Raw genomic sequence first — 12,244 nt, 5'->3', positions numbered from 1 at the left:
TCACCTCTTTCAGAAACATGGAGCTCAGACTTATTGTGAATACACTGAGGTAATCATACTGAATCCCCAGCGGCATTCTGCGTAATAGCACTCGAGTGGTTATTTTCACACTCGAGTTTTAAAGTATGTTGTAATTATTTTTAACAGTATGTTGGCTACTTAGGTCTGTAATTTTTCTGTGGTAATACTTTTGATTCTAATTTGTGAATATACTCTTATTGATAAAGTTATTTAGTATAAATATGAAACATGTTGGAGGGCAGCCAATCCCCAAAATCAAAAATGGGATGGATTGATAGAAACTTTGCAATAATAATATGAGCTGTTTATCTGAATTTTAATAGCGTGGTTCCTTGAGTTGGCCCAAAGTTTAAAAAAACTGTTCATTTGACAATTTTTTATAAAATACAATCATAACAGAAGTAAGTACTTCCAAATATTACAATCAGGCAGAAGTTGAAGCATTTTCTAAGGCTGTCACACACACAGCTGAATAGTTACTTTCAATTGAAAGAAATCTGTAATTTAAATTTGCAATTTGTATTGTGAATTGTGCTTCAATTAATACCTTCAATTATCTACTTCAATTTTCAACCTCAGTTAAGTGAAAACATCATCACTGAAAGCAAAGCCAAGAAGTGGTTGCAAAACATGACGGTAAAAAAAAACTCACGGAAAAAAACTATAGCAAGGAAACTGAAATACAATAAATTCTGTCATGCCTATTTGTGCTAGAATTATTTTTAATTATGTGCATCATTTCATCTTTCCACAAAAGTACTGAAGCAATTTTAAACTATTATCTACAGCTAAAATGTTGTAAAATAGAAGTGCATGTTTTAAATCCAATTTAACCAATGAATTGAAGTAATAATTATAATGTACAGGTTACAGTAACTTGTCAGTCCACTTATTTGGTTCCAGAAATGGATAAATGTATTTTCAAACATGATAAGAAAAGCATAGAATGGATTTTTAGGCCCTATTGGGAGCTGACATGAAGGTGAGTGGAATACCTGTTTCCTGGAGGAGGAGGACCTCCTATTTGTCTTCCAGATTCAAGAGCCCAACCATCATCCTTAATTGGGTGACGGGCCTACCCTCTGGCCACTAATTGGCCAATTCAGGGACAATCACAGCCGGCAACTGTAACCCACACAGTGAAAGCTTCTGATCCCTAATTAGAGCCTGAAGGAAGAGCCCTGAATCCCGCTGGGAAAATGTTACCTTGTATGGCATTATTTCAAAATTCAGCAATGATCACTGAATGGATTATGAATATTAATTGGCAAAGTAAAAGCAATGAAGAATTATCAAGTTGCAAAATATGGGAGCAGTAAAATATGAATAAGGCACCAAAACAACTCATTGTTGGGCATTTAAATTTAGCTGGTAGCAAAAAAGATTTAATCTAACAGGGCTTCCCTTCCTGTGGGGACTTTTTTCAGACCCAATAGTTGCATTTATAAAGGAACCAATTTAACTAGGCTTTCTTGAGTTAAAGAGAGAGTAAGTTTATTATTTGGTTCAAACTTGGACTAAAGAGATGAACACCAGAAGTGAGGTGAGCATAACTGCCCTCGATGTCAAGGCAGCATTTAATGAATTGTGGCATCAAGGAGCCCTGGGTGTGGGGGGGGGGGGGGGGGGGGGGGGCTCTGGTTGGAGTCATCCCTGGTACATAGGATGATGGCTGTGGTGGCTGGAGCTCAATCACCTCTGCTCCAGGATATCATTGCGGCAGTTCCTCAGGGTAGTGTCCCAGGCCCATCCATCTTCTGCTGCTTCATCAATGATCTTCCTTTGAAAAACATTCAGCATCATTCATGACTGCTCAGATACTGAAGTAGTCCATGTCCAAATACAACAAGATCTAGGCAATATCCAGACTTGGGCTGACAAGTGCAAGTAACATTCGCACAATGCAAGTGCCAGACAATCACCATCTCCAACAAGAGAGGATCTAATCATTGCCCCTTGATGGTCAATGGCATTACCATTGCTGAATCCACGATTATTAACATTCTGGCGGTTACCATTGACTAGAAAATGAACTGGACCAACGATATAAATATTGTCTTGGAATCCTGCAGTGAATAACTCACCACCTGACTCCCTAAAGCCTGTCCACTATCTACAAGGCACAAGTCAGGAGTGTAATGGAAAAATCTCCACTTGCCTGGATGCGTGCAGCTCCAACAACACTCAGGAAGCTCAACATCATCCAGGACAAAGCAGCCAGCTTGATTGCTACGCATTCCAGATGTTTGATCTCTCCACCGCCAATGAACAGAAGCAGCAGTTTCTACCATCTACAAGATGCACTCCAAGAACTCCCCAAGGTTCCTTCGGCTGCACCTTCCATACCAATGACCACTACCATCTAGAAGGACTGTTTAGGGTTACGAGCTGGTCAAAAGATTAAGTAAGCAGAGTTGCTGGGGATGTTAAATTAAATCGCAAATCTTGCCGGTGAAATCGCAATCTCCGATTTTCGCCATCTCTCGCTCATGACATAATCAGGTACACGCCTATAATGGATGAAAACCTGATTTGGATGAAAACCTGATTTGCATTATTTAAATAAATTTTAATCTAATTAAAGACCACCTCACCAGATTTCTCAGCCCCCCCCCCCCTCTTCCCCCATCCCACACCACCTCAAGTGGAAGAAATCAAACAAAACTATGTACAAAGGAGGACAACGAAGACGTCCTTATGCTTCAACTCCTGAGGGCCAACTGCCAAGCTCAACTACCACTTTACAACCGCTGCAAAACGAGTTTGGATTTGTGTTCAACTGCTTCTCTGTGCTCTGACTTGCGCTCTATTGCTGCTCCAAACCTTTGCTACCTGCTGCATGTTGCACTCTGCCATGCTACCACAGTAATCAGCCTTTTGATACAAGTGCCTTATCCGAACACAGTAAGAAGTTTAACAACACCAGGTTAAAGTCCAACAGGGGGTTAACCTGGTGTTGTTAAACTTCTTACTGTGTTTACCCCAGTCCAACGCCGGCATCTCCACATCATTATCTGAACACTGGCAGGGATTGTTTTGTACCTTAGAGAAATGGATTGCAGCAATTCCATTTGTGTCCATTTAAAAAAAAATTAAACTCAGGTCTTGTTTAAAGTTCAATATTTCTGGTGTAATTCCACGATTTGTTTCCATCATCACAACAAATGTAATAGCGTTCAAGGTAATGCTGAGATACCAACAAAGTGCAATCATGCCGAGGTCGCACATGCTACTTTACAATTTATTTTTGTAAATTTTTGTTTCCTTTTAAAGAATAACGCCAGTAATGCTAACAAAAATACTTTGTACATGTATTGGTGTCTGTAAGGATCCCATCACTAATTGAAGAGCAGTGCAGTTCTCCCACTGTCATGGCCACCATTTACCTCTAAACCAACACCCTTAAATTTGTGCTCATTTATTTGATAGCAAAAGTGACCTGGATGTGCACAAATTGGCTAAAGCATTACCTACATTGCATCAAAGATGATAATGCAAAGTACTACATTGGCTGAAAAGTGCTCTTGGACATCTGGAGCTCATTGTAGATTTTGTGAAGGAAACATGTGAATAATTGGTAGAATTCAAATGTATTTAAGATATTTTAATTTAGAATTCAGAAAGTGGAGACATATTCAAGTATAGTAATTTTTACCCAAAAGCCTTTAAACCATATACATGGCCAATTCTTGCTGATAGCTTTGATATCAACAGGTGTTAAATAGACCTCTTTTGTACTATGTATAAAGTAACACTAGGGTCCTTCAAGTTCTCTGCACATTAAGCTAAGATAAGAATACGCTTTAAAGCTTATCTTCAAAGGAATTTTAAAAGCTTTCATGATGGTATTGTCTCTCTTTATCTATTCAGAAGATACTCTTAAAACTACCTCAGCAAATTAGAAGAACAGACTTAAAAAATATATTTTATAAAATGTTTAAAATTACTTCTATAGAGATAGAAACAATTGAAGGTAAACAGGAAAGATATTCAGGGCATATTTTAGAGTGTTGTGCCATATATCTGGCTCACAGCATGAATAATAAAACCATTTTAACAATTAAATAATAGAGAATAATAAGGACACATCTAAGGGGATGATTTAATCAAAGAGGCAACACCTAATTCTACTAAAGAATGATGTAGTCGGGTTTAGAAGTGTATAACTGTTTCAGTTTCCTTTCAGAACATTAGAAATATTGTAGAAGGGTACTGGCAGAACCCATTCAATGTTTCTCTGTTTGTTCAGGGGTTGGATATCATAATGCAGGCAGCTTTAAGTTCAAAATCTGACTTACGTGGGAATTCAGGTTTGGACATAAAAATTGTACATTTTACACATGGCCTGACTCTTCTGCACCTACGGCTTCAGTTAAGAAGCCAAGCTGAAAGCTTGATGTACCAGTGGTGGTGGAAACATGACTCCAGATTTTCAATCTGTACTGGATTCTGCAATACCTATCAGACAGAGTTCACATTAGCTTACAGGAGGCTTGCCTATGTCATCTTAAGCAATGCACTTTCCTAAAGCATTTGAACTATCCAAGTTGCGTACTTCCCACTGTAAGTGTGGAACTCATTTCACCAAGAGGCTTTTAAGGATCAATATTTCATCAGGGAAACTCTTAAAATTGGGATAAACACTGCTTAAAATATATTGCAAAATCCAAATGGACTTTTGCTGAAACTTATTCCAGACACTAACATCCACCTTGTTATATAGGAAAATACTTCTTACTGTACTTAGTATGTCATGACAAAGTTGTTACAAGTTTCACTTTCTGTTCAGCAGAATGTCTGCCTCTGCTCGCTGCAGTTAGACCAAAAGAAAGTGTCCACATTAGTCTGAAATACTCAGCTATCATCAGAGGAAGTGAGGGAGAGACTGCAGTGCAATGCTTCAATGCCAGCAGCTTTCCAAAACCGAATTGGAGGTTTCAACTTGGCGTGTTTCCAGCTTGCATATCCATATGCTGGGATTTCCATGTTGTCCCGACATGCATGTGCAACGCACAATCCACTTAATTTGGGATTCAGGATGGAAGGTATGGGCCAATATCTCTCCATAGTTGCTTTCCTTGGTGGAGACATGATTCAATTTCTCGGATCTAAAGTAAGTGTCTGTGTGAAGTTGGTCCCTTGAACATGGGTGAGGGTGGTTGTTGAGAGAGTTTTCCTAATCTAACGTCGTCTACTTTTGAGGCCAAAGTTATAATCTACTTCAATCTCACCAATGATGGATATTGCAACAATGTGATGGAACATCTGTGACATATTTCTGAACCTTTTTTTATACTTCAGTAGAACTGTGACAAAAATAAAGCATTTTTGTTTAAGATATATCTTTATTTGGCTTTCTCTGATTTTGGAAGGGTATGTAAGGTGATCATGATTAGCTTCATTTACAGAGAGTGAAATTACTAAGTTTAACATGATTACCATCATGTGTTGCAATCAGTTGCTCAACTGAAGCAGATGCTTGAATGAGAGATCAAACTAAGCCAAATACATGTATGGTAAGGCAGTTCTTTAAATATATATTGGGTACCAGCTTTTCTCAGAAAAAATATGAAAACTTTTGTCTTGCATGTGTGTTGAAAAGTAATTTGGTTGGTTCAAATTGAGGATGCTCTCTGAAACCTTCAGGAGTTGGACAAGTCAGATGGCTTCCATGAATTGTGAGGAAAAACAACGAGGAGTGGATATTTTTGTGGAAGAGTGAAACGAGGTGCTAAATGTATGCAAATAAGATACAACTATTTCAGAGCCTGCTTTTAGTATGCAATTCTGGTCCTAATTACTGATTACCTTTGAATTTGCCTGGAGGGCTAAAGTAGACACCAAACTTAATCAGAACTCAATCACTGCTTAAATGCAATTTTCATGAAGCAGTTATTATGGGCTTTGCGCATGCGCTTTGATTGAAAATGTGGAGTATGCTGGCTGACACACAGTGCCAGATTTTAGGATAGCTCAATGAGACTGAATGAGACAATGCTGTGCTTTTTCAAAGGAATGAGTAGTTTTCCTTCCACTTTTGCAGATCTCTTATCACCTTGTCAATCAGGTTTAGAGTCTTTGTAAACATTGTGGTTAGGAAAAATGGAGGTACTTGAGATACGTTCAAGCATGAAGGGAAATGTAAATAAACACAGCTGACTGAAGTCTGATTAGAAATCCATTAACCTGTGAATTAAAGCCGACTTCAAAGCACTGCACTATGAAATTGAAAGAGATCAAAGGTTTTTGATGCAATAGAGAAGGTTTCAGCTTGCTCAGAAGCCTTAGGAGACTTCAGATAAAAGCTGTGTGAATACATTGGGCTGAGTGCACAGCTGTGGAGAATGAAACATCTCCTCTCTTTCAGAGAGCTTCAAAGGGGTCTGCTCACATCTGCAGTTTCTTACAGGGAGAAAGGGAAATCCCTGACGCAGAATGGAGTGTTGCTGTGATTTTAAAAGCCTGCCAGGTGACCAGGGGACATGGAGATTAAAGTGACCAGGCCACTTCAAAATTTTCACAGCTGACAGGCAAGAATGAAGAACGCAGAGCAGCCTGAAATCACCATGCCAGTGGTGATCTTCAGCTCTGCCAGGGCTAGAAGGGGCAGCCTAGCCACGGACTACCATCCTAGGAGAAAGTGGCGAGGTCAACCACTTGCCCCAGACTGAGCCCATCCAACCCCCAGGACCTTTGAGGGATGGTAGCATAGTGATTAGCACTCCTGTCCCACAGTGCCAAGGACACGGGTTCAATTCCAGCCTTGGGTGACTGTCTGTGTGGAATTTGCACATTTTCCCCTGTCTATGTGGGTTTCCTCCAGGTGCTCCCATTTCCTCCCACACTCCAAAGATGTGCGGGTTAGGTTGATTGGCTATGCTAAATTAGCCCTTAATGTCAGATTCGTGAGAGTATAGGCACAGGGCCTGGTTGGGATTGTTGTTGGTGTAGGCTCGATGGACCAAATAGCCTGCTTTTGCACTGTAGGGATTCTATGATTCTATGACCGTTCTCTCCAGCTTGGCAGTAGCAAAGTAGCAAATGGGCTCTGCACACCCCTCAGGGCTCAAAGTGCCAGGCAGTGTGTTAGTGTCAGGGCCAGTGCACTGTTGGTACTGCCAAGGCACGTGGCCTGACTGGGGGGTCTGAAGGGGGCTGAATGAGGAGTCTGAGTGGGGAAAGGGGCTGAGTGGGGGGAGGGGGTTGTGGGGATTGAAAGTATTCAATAGAAACAGCAGAGAATGATTTCAAACTGTCACTACCAGTGAAGATTTATCACTATCTTAAACCCCACCACAGCTTCTTGCTTGGACTGGCACAGTTGCATACAGTTTTCTTCCAGATTTCTGAGCATTCATTAAATGCTTTTGCCTCAGCTGGTATCTCTCCTAGAGATATCAAGTAAACCCATGAAACTTCAATGAAACTTACTTTAACTTCAGAGCAAACGTGTGTGCTTTCTAAATTCAGTTCCCCAGCAGTCTTGCAGGATTTCTTATTAGAAAGCTTACAACTACTTCATTCCCTTCATTCTGTGGTGGACACACACTGACCGTCCTTCTGTATTTTCCTGTGTCTGTGTGTATGTCCCTGGACCACCATCGCTGGGCAATAGCAGTTTGTTTTACTTTATGTTTTTTTCCTAAAGTCACTAAACTACTAACGCCTTTTTAAACCTTCTCTTCACTTCAAAAGTTGCAAAACGTCGTTAAAAATACATGCATACAAAGAGGGCCTTCCGACATCCCAGCACCAGGCTCACAAAAAACTCCAAATGAAACTAGAATCATATTTCACAGAATCATGCAGTGCAAAAGGAGGCCATTCGGCCCACCGAGTCTGCCGCGACTACAATCCCACCCATGCCCTATCCTCATATATTTACTCTAAGGGCATTTAAATGGTCATTGGATAAACATATGGATGATATTGGAATAGTGTAGGTTAGATGGGCTTTAGATTGGTTTCACTGGTCGGCGCAACATCGAGGGCCGAAGGGCCTGTACTGCGCTGTAATGTTCTATGTTCTATAACTAGTCCCCTTGGCACTAAGGGGCAATTTAGCATGGCCAATCCACCTAACCCCCACATCTTTAAACTGTGGGAGGAAACCGGAGCACCCGGAGGAAACCCACGCAGACATGGGGAGAACGTGCAGACTCCACACAGACAGTGACCCAAGCCGGAAATCGAACCCGGGACCCTGGCGCTGTGAGGCAGCAGTGCTAACCACTGTGTCACTGTGCCACCCATTTCATCTTCCTTAACACACAAATACAAATAGAAATTAAATTTAAAGTTATACGTTATTCCTAGAGCCTTTCTTTGTCACTGAATGTATCTTTACTGTATATAATGAAATACCTACTTAAATTTCTGCCACTGCATCACGACTGAATTATCCCAGTTCACTTTATCTAAGATCACATGCCATGCAGCCTCATTAATGAGCACCATCGGGTGACTTAAGTGATAATCAGCTTCGTGACATGCTAGGCAGTCATATTTAGCACAACCTTCAACTCCTTTACCAGGTGGTGTCTTGATTTAAATGTGAGCACACCCTACATCCAGCTTTGGACCCCAGTTTAGCTGTCTAGGAGGCTCATTAGCATCTGAGCAAGCTATTGAAAATTCATAGTTCAGGCCAGCAATCAAAAACTATTTGTTAGTTTTTACTTACTCACGGAGATAGTTCTAGCGAATGTCATATCTATATTGCCTCATTGCAAGTTGAATAAATGTGAAGCCTAAGCTTCACATGGGCAGATAAGGGGCAGATGGAATTTAACCCTGAAAAGTGTCCGCTGATACACTTTGGAAGGAGTAATTTGACAAGAAAGTATTCAATGAATGGCATGGCACCAGGAGGTTCTTGGGACCTTGGCGTGTTTGTCCATAGATCTCTGAAGGCGAAAGGACATGTTAGTAGGGTGGTGAAAAAGGCATGTGGAATACTTGCCTTTATCAATTGAGGCATAGATTACAAAAGCATGGAAATCAGGTTGGAGTTGCATGGAACTTTGGTGAAGCCACAGTGAGAGTACAATGTGCAGTCCTGGTTGCCATACTATAGGAAGGATGTGATTGCACTAGAGGGAGTGCAGAGGAGATTCACCAGCATGCTGCCTGAGATAGAACACTTAAGTTATGAAGAGAGGTTGGATAGGCTTGGGTTGTTTTCCTTGGAACAAAGAAGACTGAGAGGTGACCCAATTGAGATGTACAAGATTATGAGGGGCATGGACAGGGTGGATAGGGAGCAGCTGTTCCCCTCAGTTGAAAGGTCAATCATGAGGGGACATAGGTTCAAAGGTGAGGAACAGGAGATTTATGGGGAATTTGAGCAAAATCCTTTTTACCCAGAGGGTGGTGATGGTCTGGAATGCACTCCCTGGGAAGATGGTAGAGATGAGTAGCATCACATCCTTTGAAAAGTATCTGGATGAGCACTTGGCATAGGACAAAGAACAAAGAAAGGTACATCACAGAAACAGGTCCTTTGGCCCTCCAAGCCTGCACTGATCATGATGCCTGCCTAAACTAAAACCGTATGCACTTACGGAGTCCGTATCCTTCCATTCCCATCTTATTCATGTATTTGTCTAGTTGCCCCTTAAATGCCGCTATCGTACTGCTCCCACCACCTCCCCAGGCAACATGGTCCAGACATTCACCACCCTCTGTATAAAAAACTTGCCTCGCACATCTCCTCTAAACTTTTCCCCATGCACCTTAAACCTATGTCCCCTAGTACTTGACTTTTCTACCCGAGGAAAGAACATCTGACTCTCCACTCTGTCCATGCCATTCATAATCTTGTAAGCCTCTTTCAGGTCATCTCTCAACCTCCATCGTTCCAGTGAGAACAAACCGAGTTTATAGCTAATACCCTCCAGACCAGGCAACATAATGGTAAACCTCTTCTGTACGCTCTCCAAAGCATCCAAATCCTTCTGGTAGTGTTGCAACCAGAATTGTACACAATATTCTAAATGAAGCCTTATAAGGTTCTGTACAGCTGCAGCATGACCCACCAATTTTATACTCAATGCCCCGACCGATGAAGGTAAGCATGCTGTATGCTTTCTTGATTACCTTATCCACCTGCATTGCCACTTTCAGTGATCGGTGGACATGTATGCCCAGATCTCTCTGCCTATCAATATTCCTAAGGGTTCTACCATTTACTGTATAACTCCTACATGCAATGAACCTTCCAAAATGCATTATTTCACACTTGTCTGGATTAAACTCCATCTGCCATTTCTCCGTCCAAGTCTCCAACCGATCTATATCTTGCTGTATCCTCTGACAATCCTTTTCACCATCCGCAACTACACCAATTTTTGTGTCGTTTGCGAACTTACGAATCAGACTAGCTACATTTTCCTCCAAATCATTTATATATGCTACGAACAACAAAGGTCCCAGAATTGATCCCTGTGGAACACCGCTAGTCACAGCCTTCCACTCAGAAAAGCACTCCTCTATTGCTACCCTCTGTCTTCTATGGCCAAGCCAGTTCTGTATCCATCTTGCCAGCTCTCCTCTGATCCCATGTGACTTCACCTTTTGTACCAGTCTACCATGAGGTACCTTGTCAAAGGCTTTTCATCTATCATCTTCATCACTTCCTCAAAAAACTTGATCAAGTTACTGAGGCATAAACTCCCCTTCAGAAAACCATGCTATCTATCACTAATAAGTTCATTTGTTTCTAAATGTGAGTAAATCCTGTCCCTATGAATCTTTTCCAATAATTTCCCGACCATTGACGTAAGGCTCACCGGCCTATAATTTCCTGTGATAACATGTCATAACATTCAAAGCTATGGGCCAACTGCTGGTAAATGGGATTAGCTGAGAGGTCAGGTGTTTCACATGTGTCGATGGGCCAAAGAGCCTCGTCTGCAACATGTGATTCTATGACTCTAAGACATAATCAAATTGTGGCTTTATTTTGCTGCCAATCAAATATAAGAACGATCATTGAACCCCTACAGTGCAGAAGGAGGCCATTCATCCCGCCGAGTCTGCACTGACCACAATCCCACACAGCCCCACCTATTTACCCTGCTAGTCCCCCTGACACTAAGTGGCAATTTGGCATTGCCAATCAACCTGAGCCGCAAATCTTTGGACTGTGGGAGGAAACCGGAGCACCTGGAGGAAACCCATGCTGACACGGGGAGAAAGTGCAAACTCCACACTGACAATGATCCAAGCCAGGAATCGAACCTGGGTCCCTGGTGCTGTGGGACAGCTGTGCTAACCACTGTGCCATCCTATCACTTAAGGATACAGGAATGAAATCAATAAGCACAATGAAGTGAAGAGCTTCTCTGAGTTCTTTTTAAAATCTGTAGCATGCTACAAACTATTGTGATATCCGGACAAGTGAATACACTCTTGAGCGCATAGAGAGCCATGGTTCACATACCAAAAATTATACATTCAAGAAAATCACACAAATATTTACTGTTTGTAATACATATTGTACATGTGTTAGCATTTTATTGCAAATGATTGTTACTTTCCTTCATGCAATCCATTTGATCTCTTAATTATTGGGTTAATTAATGTTTTTTCAAACTCATGCTGATTCATAATGCTTGGAATTAACTGACAATGCTGTATGTGACTTGATGTAACAAAGCCCAAAGTAGATTTACCACCCACAAATAACTTGCTGCTCTGAATTTGTCAAGCAAAATCATCTCCACCCACAGGACATTTCTATTCATAACCATTAAGCCAGAATGTTTTAGCAATCATATCATTTTAATGGTATATGTTAATGTATCCCCTCAAACCATCAGGCTCGGTAACTTGGAGTCAATTCCCCCTGTGCTGCAATTTGCATTTAACATCTCAAACAAAGATCCTGAAAACCAGAGAACAGAAATTTGCTGAAATAAAGCATAATCTTTTGCTACATTTTAATGTATGATAGAGTTCGTTGATGGCAAAACTCCATTTACTTCATTCTTCCTGACATTTAAAAAAAATTAAAATCGAAACAAATGCTGCCAGGATACATTTCTTTGCACAATCAGATAGGTCTGAGTACCCTTGTTTACATATGAAAAACATTTATATAAATCAATATCTTGCTTTTTTGATGGGGAGAAGGCTATTTTTCACTTTCAGTATATGTGTGGAATCTCAGTGTTGCAGATGCCCTCACTGCAGATAACATAGTTCTACCCTTCTGCCCAGC

The sequence above is a fragment of the Mustelus asterias genome, chromosome 17 (assembly GCF_964213995.1).
Source record: "Mustelus asterias chromosome 17, sMusAst1.hap1.1, whole genome shotgun sequence".
Taxonomy (NCBI): domain Eukaryota; kingdom Metazoa; phylum Chordata; class Chondrichthyes; order Carcharhiniformes; family Triakidae; genus Mustelus; species Mustelus asterias.
The sequence above is the reverse complement of the archived record's forward strand: the minus strand, read 5'-3'. Positions refer to the sequence as shown.